This window comes from Myxine glutinosa, chromosome 1 (genome assembly GCF_964187855.1).
Source record: "Myxine glutinosa chromosome 1, kmMyxGlut1.1, whole genome shotgun sequence".
In the NCBI taxonomy this organism is placed as follows: domain Eukaryota; kingdom Metazoa; phylum Chordata; class Myxini; order Myxiniformes; family Myxinidae; genus Myxine; species Myxine glutinosa.
The window spans coordinates 266,792,243-266,807,962 of NC_136261.1; the positions used below are offsets into that span (position 1 = coordinate 266,792,243).

A 15,720-nucleotide genomic window follows, 5' to 3' on the forward strand; every position below is an offset into this window, starting at 1 on the left:
GTACCCGTCGGCTGCCGACAAGTATGACGCGCAGAAGACGCTCCTCCTCGACGCTTTCGCCCTCTCACCGGCGGCACGCACATGGCGCCTGCTCGACCTGCCCGCCCTCGGCGACACGCGCCCGTCCGAGCGCATGGACTATATGCTCTCGTTGCTCGGTGAGCACTCTCCGGATTTTCTGTTCCGCGAGCTGTTCCTTCGCCAGCTGCCTCACCCGGTACGCCTCGCCCTGGCTGGCACGTCGATCACCGATCCCCGCGCCCTCGCCAGGGAAGCCGATAAGATCTCCTCGGCGGGCCAACACATCGGCGCGGCTACCTGGAGCCTGCCGCCGTCCGAGGCGACGCCCACGACGCCCGAGCGCCCTGCGCGGTTGGAGGCCGAACTGCCGGTGCAACTGGCGGCCGCCATGCCGCGCCGACCGCTTCCGACATGACGGCCGGGGCCTCCACCTGACCAGGCGTGGTGTTATTACCAAGCCAGGTTCGGACGTGCCGACCCCCGTGCACTTTCGGCAAGTCGGGAAACGGCCGGGCCGGCGTTCATTCCCAGGCATGAGCGCCGGCCACTCGGGCAACTTGCTTTTTATTCGGGACAAAGCGTCCGGGCGGCGTTTCCTTTGTGACACCGGCGCCCAACTGAGCGTCATACACGCCTCCGAGCAGGACGCCGTTTGCGGCCCCTCTTTGGTTGCTGCTAATGGCTCGGCCATATGCACTTTCGGCCCGCGCGACGTCACCATCTGCTTCGGCAGCCAGCGCTTTCAGTGGACCTTTGTGACCGCCTGCGTCCCCATGGCTTTGCTGGGCGCCGACTTCCTCTGCGCGCACGGGCTGCTGGTCGACGTCAAACGTCGTCGCCTTGTCAACGCCGAGACCTTCAGCTCCCTGGCGTGCACGATGAGCAGCTCCGCGCCGACCGAACTGGCATGCGCCCTCCCGACGGCGAACGAGTTCGCTCACCTGCTTGCGGAATTCCCGGCCCTCACGCGGCCGACGTTTTCAGCCGTCGCAGTGCGGCATGGGATCGAGCACCACATACCCACTACGGGCCCGCCGGTCTACGCCAGGGCCCGCCGCCTCGACCCGGCCAAGCTCGCCATGGCAAAGGCCGAGTTCGATGCGTTGGAGCACCTCGGCATCGTGCGGCGCTCCAATAGCGCGTGGGCCTCACCACTGCACATCGTTCCAAAGCCGGGGGGCGGATGGCGCCCGTGTGGCGACTACCGCCGCCTCAACGACGCTACCACCCCCGACAGGTACCCGATCCCGCACATCCAGGACTTTTCCGCCCGTTTCGTGGGATGGGTCATATTTTCCAAAATTGACCTGATACGGGGATACCACCAGGTACCTGTCCGGGCGGCCGACGTCCCGAAGACGGCTGTCATCACGCCGTTCGGCCTGTTCGAATTTTTGAGGATGCCGTTTGGCCTCAAGAACGCGGCCCAGGCGTTCCAGCGCTTAATGGACGGCGTGCTGCGCGACCTGCCAGTTCTTTTCGTCTATCTGGACGACATCCTCGTCGCCAGCACGTCCTGCGCCGAGCACCTCCTCCACCTCCGAACACTGTTCGGTCGCCTCAGTGAGCACGGCTTAATTGTCAACCCGGCCAAATGCCACTTCGGCACGACGACCGTTGACTTTTTGGGCCACCGCATCAACCAGACCGGGGCCGTGCCGCTGCCGACCAAGGTCGAGGCCATCACCACGTTCCCGCGTCCCCATTCCATCAAGGCCCTACAAGAGTTCCTCGGCATGGTGAATTTTTATCACCGATTCGTGCCCCGCGCTGCTCAGCTCATGCGGCCCCTTTACGAGGCCCTCCGGGGCAAGCCGGCCAAGCATGACATCGTTTGGTCCGCGGCCATGGACGCGGCCTTCGCGAGCGCAAAACGGGCCCTCGCCGACGCAACGCTGCTGGCTCACCCGGTGCTCAACGCGCCTATCGCCCTCACTACGGACGCCTCCAACTACGCGGTGGGCGCCGTCCATGAACAATGGGTGGACGGGGTTTGGCAGCCACTCGCTTTTTTCAGCCGGCAGCTCTGGCCGAACGAGTTAAAATACAGCACGTTCGACCGCGAGCTGCTCGGTCTATTCCTGGCCGTTCGCCATTTCCGACACCTCCTAGAGGGCCGCCCGTTCACGGCTTTCGTCGACCACAAGCCGTTGGTCTATGCAATGGCCAAAGTCACGGAGCCGTGGTCGGCCCGCCAGCAGCGCCACCTCTCCGCCGTGTCGGAAGTCACCACGGACATCCGGCACGTCGCCGGCAAAGACAACGCCGTGGCCGACTGTCTTTCTCGGGCCAGCGCGAACGCGGTCCACCTTGGCGTGGACTTCGCGCTCATGGCGGCCGACCAGACCACCGACACCTCGGTACAGGCCCTCCGGGCGGCGGACACGGGCCTCCGCCTGGCCGACATCCCCTTCGCGGGCACCGTCCTGCTCTGCGACGTCTCCCAGGGCCAGCCTCGCCCCATCGTGCCCGTTTCCTGGCAGCGCCGCATCTTCGCCTCCATCCACGGCCTTTCTCACCCGGGCCGGAAAGCTTCTCAGAAGCTGGTGTCGGCGCGTTTCGTCTGGCACGGCCTTTGACGGAACGTCCGCGACTGGGCCAACGCCTGCACGGCCTGCCAGCAGGCCAAGGTCCACCGCCACACCCAGGCCCCGCTAGCACCTTTCACCATGCCTGCACCGCATTTTGACCACTTCCACGTGGACCTGGTGGGTCCCCTGCCCCCATCGCGGGGGTTCACCCACCTGCTCACCATGGTGGACAGGACCACCAGGTGGCCGGAGGCCGTGCCCCTCACCTCCACCACCGACGTGGCGCAGGCGTTCATCACCACCTGGGTCGCGCGCTTCGGCACACCGGCGGACATCTCGTCCGACCGCGGCCCACAGTTCACGTCCGAACTTTGGGGCGCGGTCGCCCGCTCGTTGGGGGTCACGCTGCACCGCACCACAGCCTACCACCCCCAAGCCAACGGGTTGTGCGAGCGGTTTCAACGCTCCATGAAGGCCGCACTCATGGCCGGCCTTCAAGACGACGGTTGGACCGACCGGCTGCCGTGGGTCCTTTTGGGCCTCCACACGGCCCCCAAGGAGGACCTCCGGGCGTCCACCGCCGAGCTCGTCTACGGCCAGCCGCTCCGCGTCCCGGGCGAGTTCGTGCCTGACGCTACCAGTCCCTGGTCCGCCGCACACCAGCGCTCGGACCTCCAGGAGGCCGCCCGACGCTTTACCCCCGTGCCAACGTCCCGCCACGGTGGCCCCCAGTCCTACGTCCCCCCGGCGCTTCGCACAGCAGAGTACGTCTTTGTGCGTCATGACGCGCACCGGGGGCCACTCCGGCCGCCGTACGACGGGCCCTTCCGGGTCCTGCGACGGGGCGACAAGTCCTTCGTCGTCGACGTCGGTGGCCGGTCGGACCGGATCTCTGTGGACCGCCTCAAACCGGCGCACGTGGACGTCGACCGACCACCACGGTTGGCCCTTCCTCCGCGGCGAGGCCGCCCCCCGTCTACAGTTCCCCCCGCTCGACCACCCACCACCGGATCGGACCCCCCCCCCCCCCCCCACGACCCTCCAGGGGTCGCTTTGGCCGGGTCATCCGGACCATAGATATATATATATAGATTGGCAGTTGCCGGCCAAGCGCAAGCGGCCGAGCGAGATTTGCGTCCGCCATCTTGCCACAGGATAACTGGGCGTTGTCATCAATCTGCGCTGCTGGTAGCCAGTGGTAGGTGCCACGTCTTAATGAAGTCTGACGTCGGCCAGGCTTCAAATATCACAATGTGCTTTAGGCCTTTGCTGTAATTATATTTTGAAAGGAGTGGGAAGTCAGAAGATGTTTGGAGACTCTTGTAACGGGCTCGAGAGAGGAAAAGGAAGACGTGACTGGCACTGACAGCTCTTGTTTCAGGATTCGCGATGGTACTCTATATCAGCCTGTGGATATGGCCTGTTGTTTGTTCAGCGATTTGTTGACCATTCAACAAGGATAAATGCAAAGTCATGCATATTGGTCCTGGCAACAAACATATCGACAACATGGAAGATAAAGAATTGAGCGAAACATCACCAGAAAATGAATCTTGGTGTACGGATTAATATAATGATCTCAAACCCAGACTGCAATGCTCCAAAGCCGCAGCTGAAGCCATTTTGGGACTAATAAACAGACCATTTTAAATACATGGACAAGGATTAATTCATCATATTGTACAATACAGTACCTTATACTGAGCGAGGGGTCTGGGACTATTTGCCCCAGTGTGAGAACAATATGTTCACATATTAATTATTGTAACAGTGTCAAGGCGTTCATTGTTTGACTTGCTATTTGCAGGAGTTGAAGGTTGTCACTCACAAGCACAATGTGGATCTGTCATCATTGAATTTAACTGCTTTCTTTAACATTTGTACTTGTCCACTTTTGCGTTGAAAATAGCAATAAATATATAGGCTTACATTATATGCACCACACTTTCCTTGCGGTTTGAACTCTGCCTCACAGCAACAGCAGACCAGCACATCACACTAGTTAACGACGGTGCAATCTTCGCAACACCAACGAAAACTGCTCTCCCAAGCAAAGTTGAAGGGATATGAACAGAAAACTTACGCAGACACCCACACAAAATACCAGCAGCTGTGGCCAAATCTCTGCCAAGCATTTGTTGGTTTCCTGTGCAAATATTAACGGAGAAATATTTGTTTGAATTAAAGATGCCACTATCATTGCGCAATTTTAATAAAAAGAATCAAAGATTGTTACATGTAATATATTCATGGATATACACAGAGCTAAGAAATAAAACCACATCACACGTTAACAACATTTTAATAAAACACAAATACACGGGTTAGTGATATCACACATGTACATATGTACACTGAGTGTGTGTACAGTAACTGTACACTGGGTATGCCTGTCAATCACTGGCCTTTGAACAGCACCAGCTTGGTTGACTCGTGTCTTATTGACATCCCCATTCGCCTAACATTGTAGGTCTTTGCAATGTGGTGCTGCCTCAGGTCATAATAAGCATTGGTGAGAATACCTATCAGGTCGTACAGGTGATTATCTATGCCATATTGGGTTCCAATGATATGATTGCCCATATCAAAGAGTTCTTCTGAAGCTGTCATTTCCTTTACATATTCATCAGCTTATCACATATCACATATCACATATCTGAAGCTTCATCAGCCACATATTGTCAATGTAAAGTATACCACAGAATAAAACATGCAGTTACTTTATCTGTCTTAAAGTTAGAGTCAAAAAAGAGTCCGCCGCCGCGTACTATTACATATAGTTCCCACACATTTTACACACTGTCCAAATATTAAAGTATGAAGGTTTTAGTTCGTTTAGAAAAGATCACAAACAACACAAACATACTTTTTGCAAGTGCTCTGGTAAGTCAAACTTTGATGGGACTGCATCATGACGTAGTCTTTTGGTTTGGCCTGTAAGATCGAAGTCCACAGGTAAAACGTGTTGGCTGCACACGACATCCCAGGGCTTTGGCTTCCACCCCTCTACCCGCTTCATCTGAATACACCATTTCCTTCTTCTTTCTTCATGCCCTTCACTGGTGGGGAAGCTGAAAATAAGATAGCTAATTGTTTAAATTCAATCTGATTGAGCTGCATGGAAAGCAGACCTCAAACCTGCAGATTTTATTAGGTCTACTACCCTGTAAACACAAATAAGAGATATACATGTCATATATTTAGAAGAGATATTGTGGTATTCAACTTACAGATGAAATGTCAGACCATTCCCCTTCCTCTGTATATTTCGGCATCTTGCATGTGCACACTGCCTGGGCATCTTAACTGTAGCCTAGGCTACTCCCTCCTATATTTGAAGAAAGAACAAGCACAATGTAAAAGTTAATGCTTATATTTATAATGCTTATATAAATATAATAGGCCTACCTTTGACTGCTTGGCAATAATATTGAATACAGGATAAGTCAACCCCTTGGTGTTGAAGATCTCGGTCGAGAATTCTAACCCCATGAGAATTCCTGAACATGGCCAAGTTTCCTCATGAGTCATGGATAGTCCCAAATGTGCCCCAGAATCTCCTATCTTTATTCAATGATTTATGAGAGCTGCATTTTGGAGGTACATGTACCTCATGGACAGAACATTTAAGAGAATTAACATTCTACTATGAACCAGTGTTAGTGTAGACAGGCAGACGATGCGTTAAATATCACCAAAGTTACAACATTATCAGAGTCTGGCAACTGAATGTGTTTTAATCCAATGTACGACACTAACCTGATACTTTGTTCGCCAGTTGTAGTCAATTTAATCAACAATAACTTGCAAATGACGATGACGCGAGTGCATTCCACAGATGGCAACTTGAAAGCTTTCCTGTGGCAAGATGGCGGCCGGAAATCTCGCCCTGTCGTGACCCACTGCCAATCTATATATATATATCTATGCACCGGACCCCCCTTAAATTGACCCTGCCGGTGCAGGTCGATTCTGGAGGGGCCTGTGTAGCGGTTCCCGCTGAATGTACACAATCGCCTTGCACCTGCCAGGACACGGCCAGGGCGCGATCGCCATGCCGGGCTCGTCCGGACGGGCCCAGACGCGCCTCTCCTGGGCATGCCCGGACTCGCTGTTCCCGGGCACGCCCGAACCTCCCGGGCACGCCCGGTCTCGCCTTTCCAGGGCTCGCCCAGAGCGCCCAGGCACGCCCAGCCTCGACTTGCCAGGCCGCGTCCAGGACGCCCGGGCATGTCCAGACTCGCCTTTCCAGGGCTCGCCCAGAGCGTCCGGGCATGCCCGCTCTCACCTTTCCAGGGCTCGCCCAGAGCGCTCGGGCACGCCCAGCCTCGACTTGCCAGGCCGCGTCCAGGATGCCCGGGCATGTCCAGACTCGCCTTTCCAGGACTCGCCCTTGACACCCGGGCAAACGCCCCGGCATAAATGTGTATATATATTGCTGCCCGATAAACGGGCTTGTCAGAATACCTGAGCTGTTTTGTTTCATTAAAGCAACTCGGACGAATTCCGTCTTTGGTCGCATCAATTCTTTCGACTCGCGTTGGAGCGCAGCTCCTTCAAGTCTATCACCTTGAAAGATTCCATGTCATATCTTCACCCCTGTATTTCGATCCTTCCTTCCCAATGTTGTAATATCAATGCGGTATTCCAGTGTTGGCAGAGGGTGCGTGCCACACTCTACTTTGTTTAGGCATCCATTACGCAGGTAACAAGGTTTCCCAAATGTAGCCAGGTAATATATTAAAGTTGCAATGCAACTTCCAGCTTTATTTCAGTATTTGAAAAACACAAAACAAACCACGACTAAATGCGGTGTCAGCAGCTACATTGCTACATGGAACCAGTCAGCCTGAAAGCTTAATAAGACTTTGTGACAATGCCACCCCTCCCCTTTTTGAAAGGAATGACGCTTTTGGGAATCTGTGGAAGCCTTCGGGAATTGCCTGTGGATTGAATCACTACCCAGGAGGAGTGGGGCTAGGCCGGGGGCTGGAAATGCACAAAGGTTTCTTAAACCTGCATGCCGACTGTTACTATGATACTGCATTTGATAGTGGGCAATTGTGTCTTCCACAGACTTCAACTCAGCTGGAAGTTTCATTGTATAACACACACTATTGTGTATACACTACATATATATATATATATACTCTCAATAGGGTGTTGGCACTATTGAAGCTGTTTGTTGGTAAGGGTTATGCTGGGTGGTTTGCCATTGTATACACACAAACACATTTGTATACACACTGTTCACCACAATCTCTTATCCTCCCCCATCCAAAACCTTGAACTTTTCTACCCCCGCTAATTTCGGTTCCCTTGTGTTTTATACCTCGCCCCCCCCCCCCCCCCTTCCCACGCCTCCTTCCCCCAAGCCCTCTCCCTCCCACACTTCTCCCTGCTCTCAAATGTTGTGGTTGTGTGCTTCCCCTTCTCTCCCCATCTTGTCTTCCGCTCCCTCTTTTTATATATTTTGTTTGTCTGGTTGATTTGTTTGTGAAATAAATGTTAGCTCTTTCACGAGCCTCGATTCAGTATACAAAAAAAAAAAAAAAAAAAAAAAAATTTGTTGTTTCATTTCTGTTCCTCACAATTCTATCTCACACACACACACACACACACACACACACACACACACACACACACACACACACACACACACACACACACACTGACATACACATACACACACACATAAACATACACACACATACACTGACGCACACACACACACACACAGATGCGCGCGCACACACACACACACACAGGTGCGCACACACACAGATGTGCACACGCACACAGATGTGCACACACACACACACACACACACACACACACACACACCACAGATGCGCACACACGCACACACACACACACACACACACACTGACATACACTGATGCACACACGCACATCCTGTTACCGCAATAACTTGTGAACAAGTGATGGGATTCTGACCAAATTTGGTACAGTTATGCGGAATGATGTAAAGATCAACTGATTAGATGTTGGGGTCCCGAGGTCAAAGGTCAGAGATCATGTCATGTAAAAATGTGATAACTTGAGAACAGCTGATGGATTTAAAGCAAACTTGGTACAGGTATTATCATGATGTAATAATGTGGGCGGAGGCATATTGGTCGACGTCGTGACGTCAAAGAGTGCCGTTCTAGTTTTTTACATATTTTTCTTCATTGGTATAGTATGATAAATAATCTAATGCTCGCACTCCGGCAATTTATTAAATTACATATAAAGTCGGGTAACACTCCACCGCCAGCTTGGAAGGCAACACCAAATCTTCCTGCCAACCTGAGAAACATCCAACAAAGAGTTGTCTGGAACAGAGTTGTTACCCGTGGCATGACGTGCTGGATAAACAATCCTCTGTATGGTAAGTCTGTTATCTGTTTACCCAGAGAGCGAAAAATGCAAGCAGTTGTTTTCTCGTGAGTTTCTGCAGATTGTCTTGGAGGGGATTTATGTCGAGATCGTTAAGTGGTTAATGACCTATCAGTAGAAAAAGAAACGTCATTGTTTATTCAATTTCCCTGATAGGGCTCTTTGTCCTCAAACCCGATCTCATGATCAACTTCAGGTTGACCTGTAACTGTCCAAATAATTTAAACAAACAAATTTTTTTATTTAGATTATGGAATGTTTGCTATCAACCTTGATCTCTCTGAGACCTGGACTGTTGATCAAAGAATAACTGAAATCCCAGATTATCCATTTTGATATAATTATTTATTTTATTATACAGCCTGCCACACTAGCTCAGAGGAAGTGTATCAGTGTAAGCATGAATTGTTCACATTTGCTTCGATTTCTGGGGAATAGGATCTGGCCTGCACAATTAGCAGTCACACTGATGCTTTGCGAGCAGGGTGTTGCCTCATAAAGGATGCCATTCATCTGCTCAGATGTAATTGTATAAGGATTAAAGATATCATAGCGTATTTGGAAAAAGTAGGCCATTGTGTGACAGTAGATTGGCCAACATCCAAATTCCTTGCTTAACTACACCCAGAGAGAAGTGCACTCATCGCTATTGAAACATCATGGCAGCCACTGTCTTAATAATAATAATAATAATAATACACTTATTTTGTATAGCGCTTTTCAAGAAACCCAAAGACGCTTTGACATAGTACGTAAAACAAGACAAAAAGACAAAAATACATAATTTAAATAACCAAACAGAAAGGAAGGAGAAGGAGAAGAGACGGTCACGGGTTGAAAGCGGTGTTGAACAGGTGGGCCTTGAGTGATGATTTGAATGTGGTGAGTGAGGAGGAGTCTCTGATGGTTTGAGGTAGTGAGTTCCAGAGTGTGGGAGCAGCGATGGAGAAGGCCCTGTCCCCCCAGGATCTGAGTTTGGTCCGGATAGGGGGTGGGGGGGGGGGACAGGAGGGTGGCAGCAGCAGAGCGGCGGGTGCGGGTGGGAGTGTGTCTGGGAAGGAGGTCAGTCAGGTAGGATGGGGCCAGGTTATGGAGAACTTTGTAGGTCAGGAGGAGGATTTTGTACTGGATTCTCTGGGAGATGGGGAGCCAGTGGAGCTTGTGAAGGACGGGGGTGATGTGGTCCCGGGCCCGGGTGTGGGTGAGTAGACGGGCAGCGGAGTTCTGAATGTATTGAAGTTTATTGACGATATTTGCGGGTGAACCATAGAGGAGGCTGTTGCAGTAGTCCAGATGGGAAGTGATGAAGGCGTGGATGAGGGTTTCTGCAGCTGTGGAGGAGAGGAATGGATGGAGACGGGCGATGTTTTTCAGATGAAAGAAGGCTGTCTTGGTGATCTGTTTAGTGTGTTTGTCGAAGGAGAGGGTTTGGTCAAAGATGATGCCAAGATTCCGGATGTGAGGGGAGGTGGATACTGGGATACCGTCGATGTTGAGGGTGAAGTTGTGGGTGGATTTGGTGAGCGTTTTTGGTCCAATAATGATTATTTCGGATTTATCACAGTTTAGTTTGAGGAAGTTGATTTGAAGCCAGGATTTTATTTCAGTGATGCAGTTTGTCAGGATAGAGTGGGTGACGGTGGAAATTGACTTGGCGGAAATGAAAAGCTGGATGTCAACGGCAAAGCAGTGGAATTAGAGACCATGACGACGGATTAAGTGACCAAGGGGGAACAGGTACAGGATGAAGAGGAGGGGACCAAGAACTGAACCTTGCGGGACACCTTGGGGGAGGGGCGCGGTGGGGGATTTGCAGTTATTGATGGAGATGAACTGGTGCCTGTCGGAGATGTATGATTTGATCCAAGAAAGGGCAGTGCCAGTGATGTTAAAGGTGCTTTCAAGTCGGGTAAGGAGGATGATGTGATTGATGGTGTCAAAGGCGGCGCTGAGGTCGAGAAGGATGAGAATGTTGAGGTTACCGGCGTCGGAGGAAAGGAGAAGGTCGTTGGTGATTTTGAGGAGTGCAGTTTCCGTACTGTGGTTGAGGCGGAATCCGGATTGGAGTGTTTCATACAGGTTATTGGCAGAGAGGTGATGTTTGAGTTGAGTGGCTACAGCGCGTTCCATAACTTTTGACAGAAAGGGTAGGTTGGAGATGGGTCTGAAGTTATTTAGGGTGTCAGGGTTGAGTCCAGGTTTTTTCAGAATGGGGGTGACAGCAGCGATTTTGAGGGATGGTGGGACGATGCCAGTAGACAGGGAGGAGTTTATCGTTGCAGTGATAAGTGGAGAGAGAGCAGGAAGGCAAGCCTTAACAAAGCTGGAGGGGATGGGGTCCAGAGTGCAGGTGGCAGTTTTCATTAGGAAAGAAATGCAGTTGTCGACTGTGAATGACTGGGTGGTGGTATCCAGGGGGCTGAGGAGTTTGTTTATTGTGGAGAAGAGTGCTTTTGGGTTTCCAGAGCCAGAGTGGATTATTTGAGAGTAGTAGGTGGAGCGGGCGTGGGAGAGGGCATCTTTGTAGTGCTGCAGGTGGTCTTTGTAGGCTTGGGAGTGGATTGTGAGACCTGTTTTATGCCAATGATGTCTTGTCTTGATGTCTTGATGCCAATACCCCTGGACAAGGGACAAACAGACAGACCTATTGTTATGCACATTATAGTGTGAATAATAACACTCATTATATTTGAAAAATTAAAATGTAAAACGTATTTCCAAGTATTGGGGAAAAGACCATGTTTGTGATTTATAATTAACTATTGTGGATCAGCTCACTACGCTCGCCTCACCACACATCGCCGCAGAGGCACGGGCTTGTTTTAACAGAGCATAACGACCTGACTCTAGGTGAGTTGGTGTGTTGTCGTGATTTACACCAATCACAATACAAACATTTATTTTGTACAAATTTATTTGTAATATTGGTGATATTATTTATTTGTAATATTGGTGATATTATTTATTTGTAATCAAAAAAGTTCCAAGTGGTGTAAAGCTCTAAATGGTCAAGAGTCCAAGCTGGTGTAATGGATCTGAAGGGTATAGGGGTCTAAATGGCACTAAGGTCTAAGGGGTCAAAGGGACTTAACAGGTGTAAATGCTTAAAGAGTATAAAAGGTTGGAAGGGTGAAGGGATCTAAAGGTGTCCAAAGTATTGAAATGGTCTTAAAGGGAAAAGTGGTCTTAAGGGTCTTGGGGGGTCTTCAGGATCTTGGGGTCTAATGGGTCTAAAGGGCCTTATGGGTTTTTTTTGGATATTTTGGGATCTTCAGGTTATTTTGGGTCTTGGTGGTCTTCATGGTTTTGGGGAACTTAAAGGGTTTTCAAAGATCTAAGGCATCTCAGCAGTCGAAGTGGTTGAAAGGTACATTCCAACTCGACACAATTAATAGACATATAATCACATAACTTTATGGCTTCCCTGACGGACTGATGGACGGACGGCTTCACTGACCGTGTTTATCGGTTATATATATATATATATATATATATATATATATATATATATATATATATATATATATATATATATATATATATTGTTACTGATCGCGGTTTAGATGTTACTTTGCCGAGCGAAGGCTCCGCGACCGAACAGTTGTTCCCCGACTCACCCGATTCACCCAGAACTTTGGCCGTATCGCACCGCAGCTGCCCAATCTGGAAAACTCTAAAACGACGAAATGCAAAGAGGAAAAGGAATAAAACGAGAAGACGGACAGAAGAGTAATTGGGTTTATTATACACACAAGCAAAAAGAAAGCAGTCACGTTTATTTACAACACATAAGACGCAGGTGACACAGTGCAAATACTAGCTTATACAGACTTAATTAACCCAGGGACAGAACAAACAAAACAAACTCACGTACACAAGAAGGGTGGAAAGGCAGGAGGTGGATGGCTGGAGGGAGAGGAAGGTCCAAGGGGGTCCTGCAGCACGATCGGCGCGTTTAGCAGCCGCCGTTCCTTCACGGCCTTGCTCAAAACCGCCGTCCAGGCCCCAAGTGGCTGTTGGGTGTTGTTGCTGCTGTGGCCTCCGCTGCTTTCCCAGGACTTGTCTGACACTCCTGGTCCAAACCCTCAACTCTTTCTTGGTCCACTCACTCCTCACCACCGACTCCTCACCGCAACCAACGCAACCAACTGACCACCGACGCCACTTGCTGACCCCCACACGCTTCTTGCGCGCGCGCCTTTATAGCGCCTCCAGCGATCAAGCCGCCGGCCTTCAGGACACGCCCATCGGTGTGCTCACCTCGGCCCTGGTTGGTCATGCGACCCTCTGGCTCCGCCCTTGATGACGACGGGCGGGCACGCCCCTCTTCCCCGACCCGAGCACTTGTTCAATGGTGGTTTTGGAGGGGAGGTAATTGGCAATCGAGGCTCGGCAATGACGAAAGGGGATGTGAAAGGAAATGGAGATTTTGGGGATGGGAATGAAAGGGGATCTATTCTCTTTCACTGGTGCAATGGAGTACTTCAATTAATGGGAGACACAGCCTTACTCTAAAACACAGAATAAGATATAACTATCGAACAGGGGTATTCTATTATTGGCTGACGTGTATGCTTGTGGACTAATTATGGGATGCCCTTTCACCTTTACACAGCTCCGGAGGCAGGGGGCGCAGAATAAACAATAATAATAATAATAATAAAGCACACAATCAAAAAAATATACAGTCCTCATATCCGCAACAATATATATATATATATATTATAATAGCCGTAGATGATTCTGTCTGTCTGTCTGTTGGGTGTCTGTCCGGGGTGTGGCTTACTCGGTTTGCAGAGTAGCTCCACCCATTCTGGGAGTGGCTGCATATAATTATAAACAAATATCCACCATCTATCTATAATTCCAGTAATCTCTGTTTGTACGTTTGTACGTTTGTCTGTGACCGCTGTTTCTCGACAACCACGGGTCCGATATACTTTTAACTTGCCAGGTATATTGCTGGGGACCCGAGGATGTGCCTTTTCAAGGTTTCATATTAATCGGACAATTACTTACCGAGCTATGTCCAAAAAACGATTCAACCAATCAGAGAGCAGCGAACTATCGCGTGTGCCGAACGTGGCGGACACACTCTGCCTCGGATGGCACATTTGAGAGCGTATTCATTTATTTCACGTTTGCAAACTATGTTGGCGTTAAACTATGTTTTAAAACTAATAAAAACGAATTTGCGATTCATTCGCTTTCCTGCGCGTTTGTGCACGCGATGGCGATTTCTTTACCAAACTCCGGAAGCCGTTCGCTTTGGACCAAACCATTTCATGTAAATAGAGGGGGGGGATATAATTTTAGATATAGATATAGTACGGGCAATGCCCTAGTTTTATTAACTCGCATAGCTTTGAGGCCTGTTTTGTAGGCCCGTGGTGTCTTGCTCTCTCTCCCAGTTTTATTTCAAATCAAATTCGATATATCATTTCATTTTTCACAGTCGCTAACATAGTTTTAGACTCGGTTGAAAAAAAACGGTAAGAAAATCCAATGAAAGTTGCCGTTTATAGAACGAAATGAATTCTCAAACGCCTGTAACTTCAAGGCCATTGAGTCTCTCTCACGCCTTTATCTCCAATCTAACTCACCATATGATTTCATTTTTATCGATGGTTTTGGACTCGGTGTCAGCAATAATTGAGAACATTCCACACACGTGGGAAAATGCAGATATATTTTAAAAAATCGCGTCATGGTGTATCATACACCGCCCAACATGACACCGAAGGCAACGTGTCGATATATATTAAAAATTCGCTTTTGCTTTTCCGTTAAGATATATTACTTTTTTGTTTGTTGACAGTCGTCACAAAAACGTCAACAATGATGCCGACATATATTTCTTCGTTTTTATTTCATTCAACATTATTAGCCGGAAGTAAAATATGTTTCAGGAAATTACCGAGAGATATTTCTTCGTTTTTTTTATTAGTTATGTGCGCATACACTTTAAATAGGTTTATTTGAAATCTTTAATTTTCCACAAACATTCCACACACGTGGGAAAATGCAGAGATATCTTATTTTAAATCGCGTCATGGTGTATCATACACCGCCCAACATGACACCGACGGCAACGTGTCGATAGATATTAAAAATTCGCTTTTGCTTTTCCGTTAAGATATATTACTTTTTCGTTTGACGACAGTCGTCACAAAAACGTCAACAATGATGCCGACATATATTTCTTCGTTTTTATTTAATTCAACATTATTAGCCCGGAGTAAAATATGTTTCAGGAAATTACCGAGAGATATTTCTTCGTTTTTTTTATTAGTTATGTGCGCATACACTTTAAATAGGTTTATTTGAAATCTTTAATTTTCAACAAACATTCCACACACGCGGGAAAATGCAGATATATTTTTAAAAATCGCGTCATGGTGTATCATACACCGCCCAACATGACACTGACGGCAACGTGTCGATATATATTAAAAATTCGCTTTTGCTTTTCCGTTAATATATATTACTTTTTCGTTAATATATATTACTTTTTCGTTTGATGACAGTCGTCACAAAAACGTCAACAATGATGCCGACACGATATTTCTTCGTTTTTATTTAATTCAACATTATTAGCCCGGAGTAAAATATATTTCAGGAAATTACCGAGAGATATTTCTTCGTTTTTTAAAATTAGTTATGTGCGCATACACTTTAAATAGGTTTATTTGAAATCTTTAATTTTCCACAATATAATTTACTTGCCATTTATCATTTGATGATTACGAGACACTTCCTCTTGATG

General features: G+C 48.9%; 1 long non-coding RNA gene across 2 annotated transcripts; it reads right to left on the bottom strand.

Annotated features, from left to right (window-relative positions):
* Positions 1-4,746: 4,746 nt before the first annotated feature.
* Positions 4,747-6,764, bottom strand: LOC137419409 (uncharacterized). 2 transcript variants are annotated; one of them, XR_010982867.2, is made up of 3 exons: positions 6,312-6,748; positions 5,783-5,880; positions 5,210-5,623 (listed from the first exon to the last, which is right to left on the bottom strand). It is a non-coding gene; the product is annotated as an uncharacterized LOC137419409 (long non-coding RNA). The 2 variants fall into 2 exon arrangements; XR_013624963.1 differs by having other exon boundaries at positions 4,747-5,623; positions 5,783-6,764.
* Positions 6,765-15,720: the final 8,956 nt, after the last annotated feature.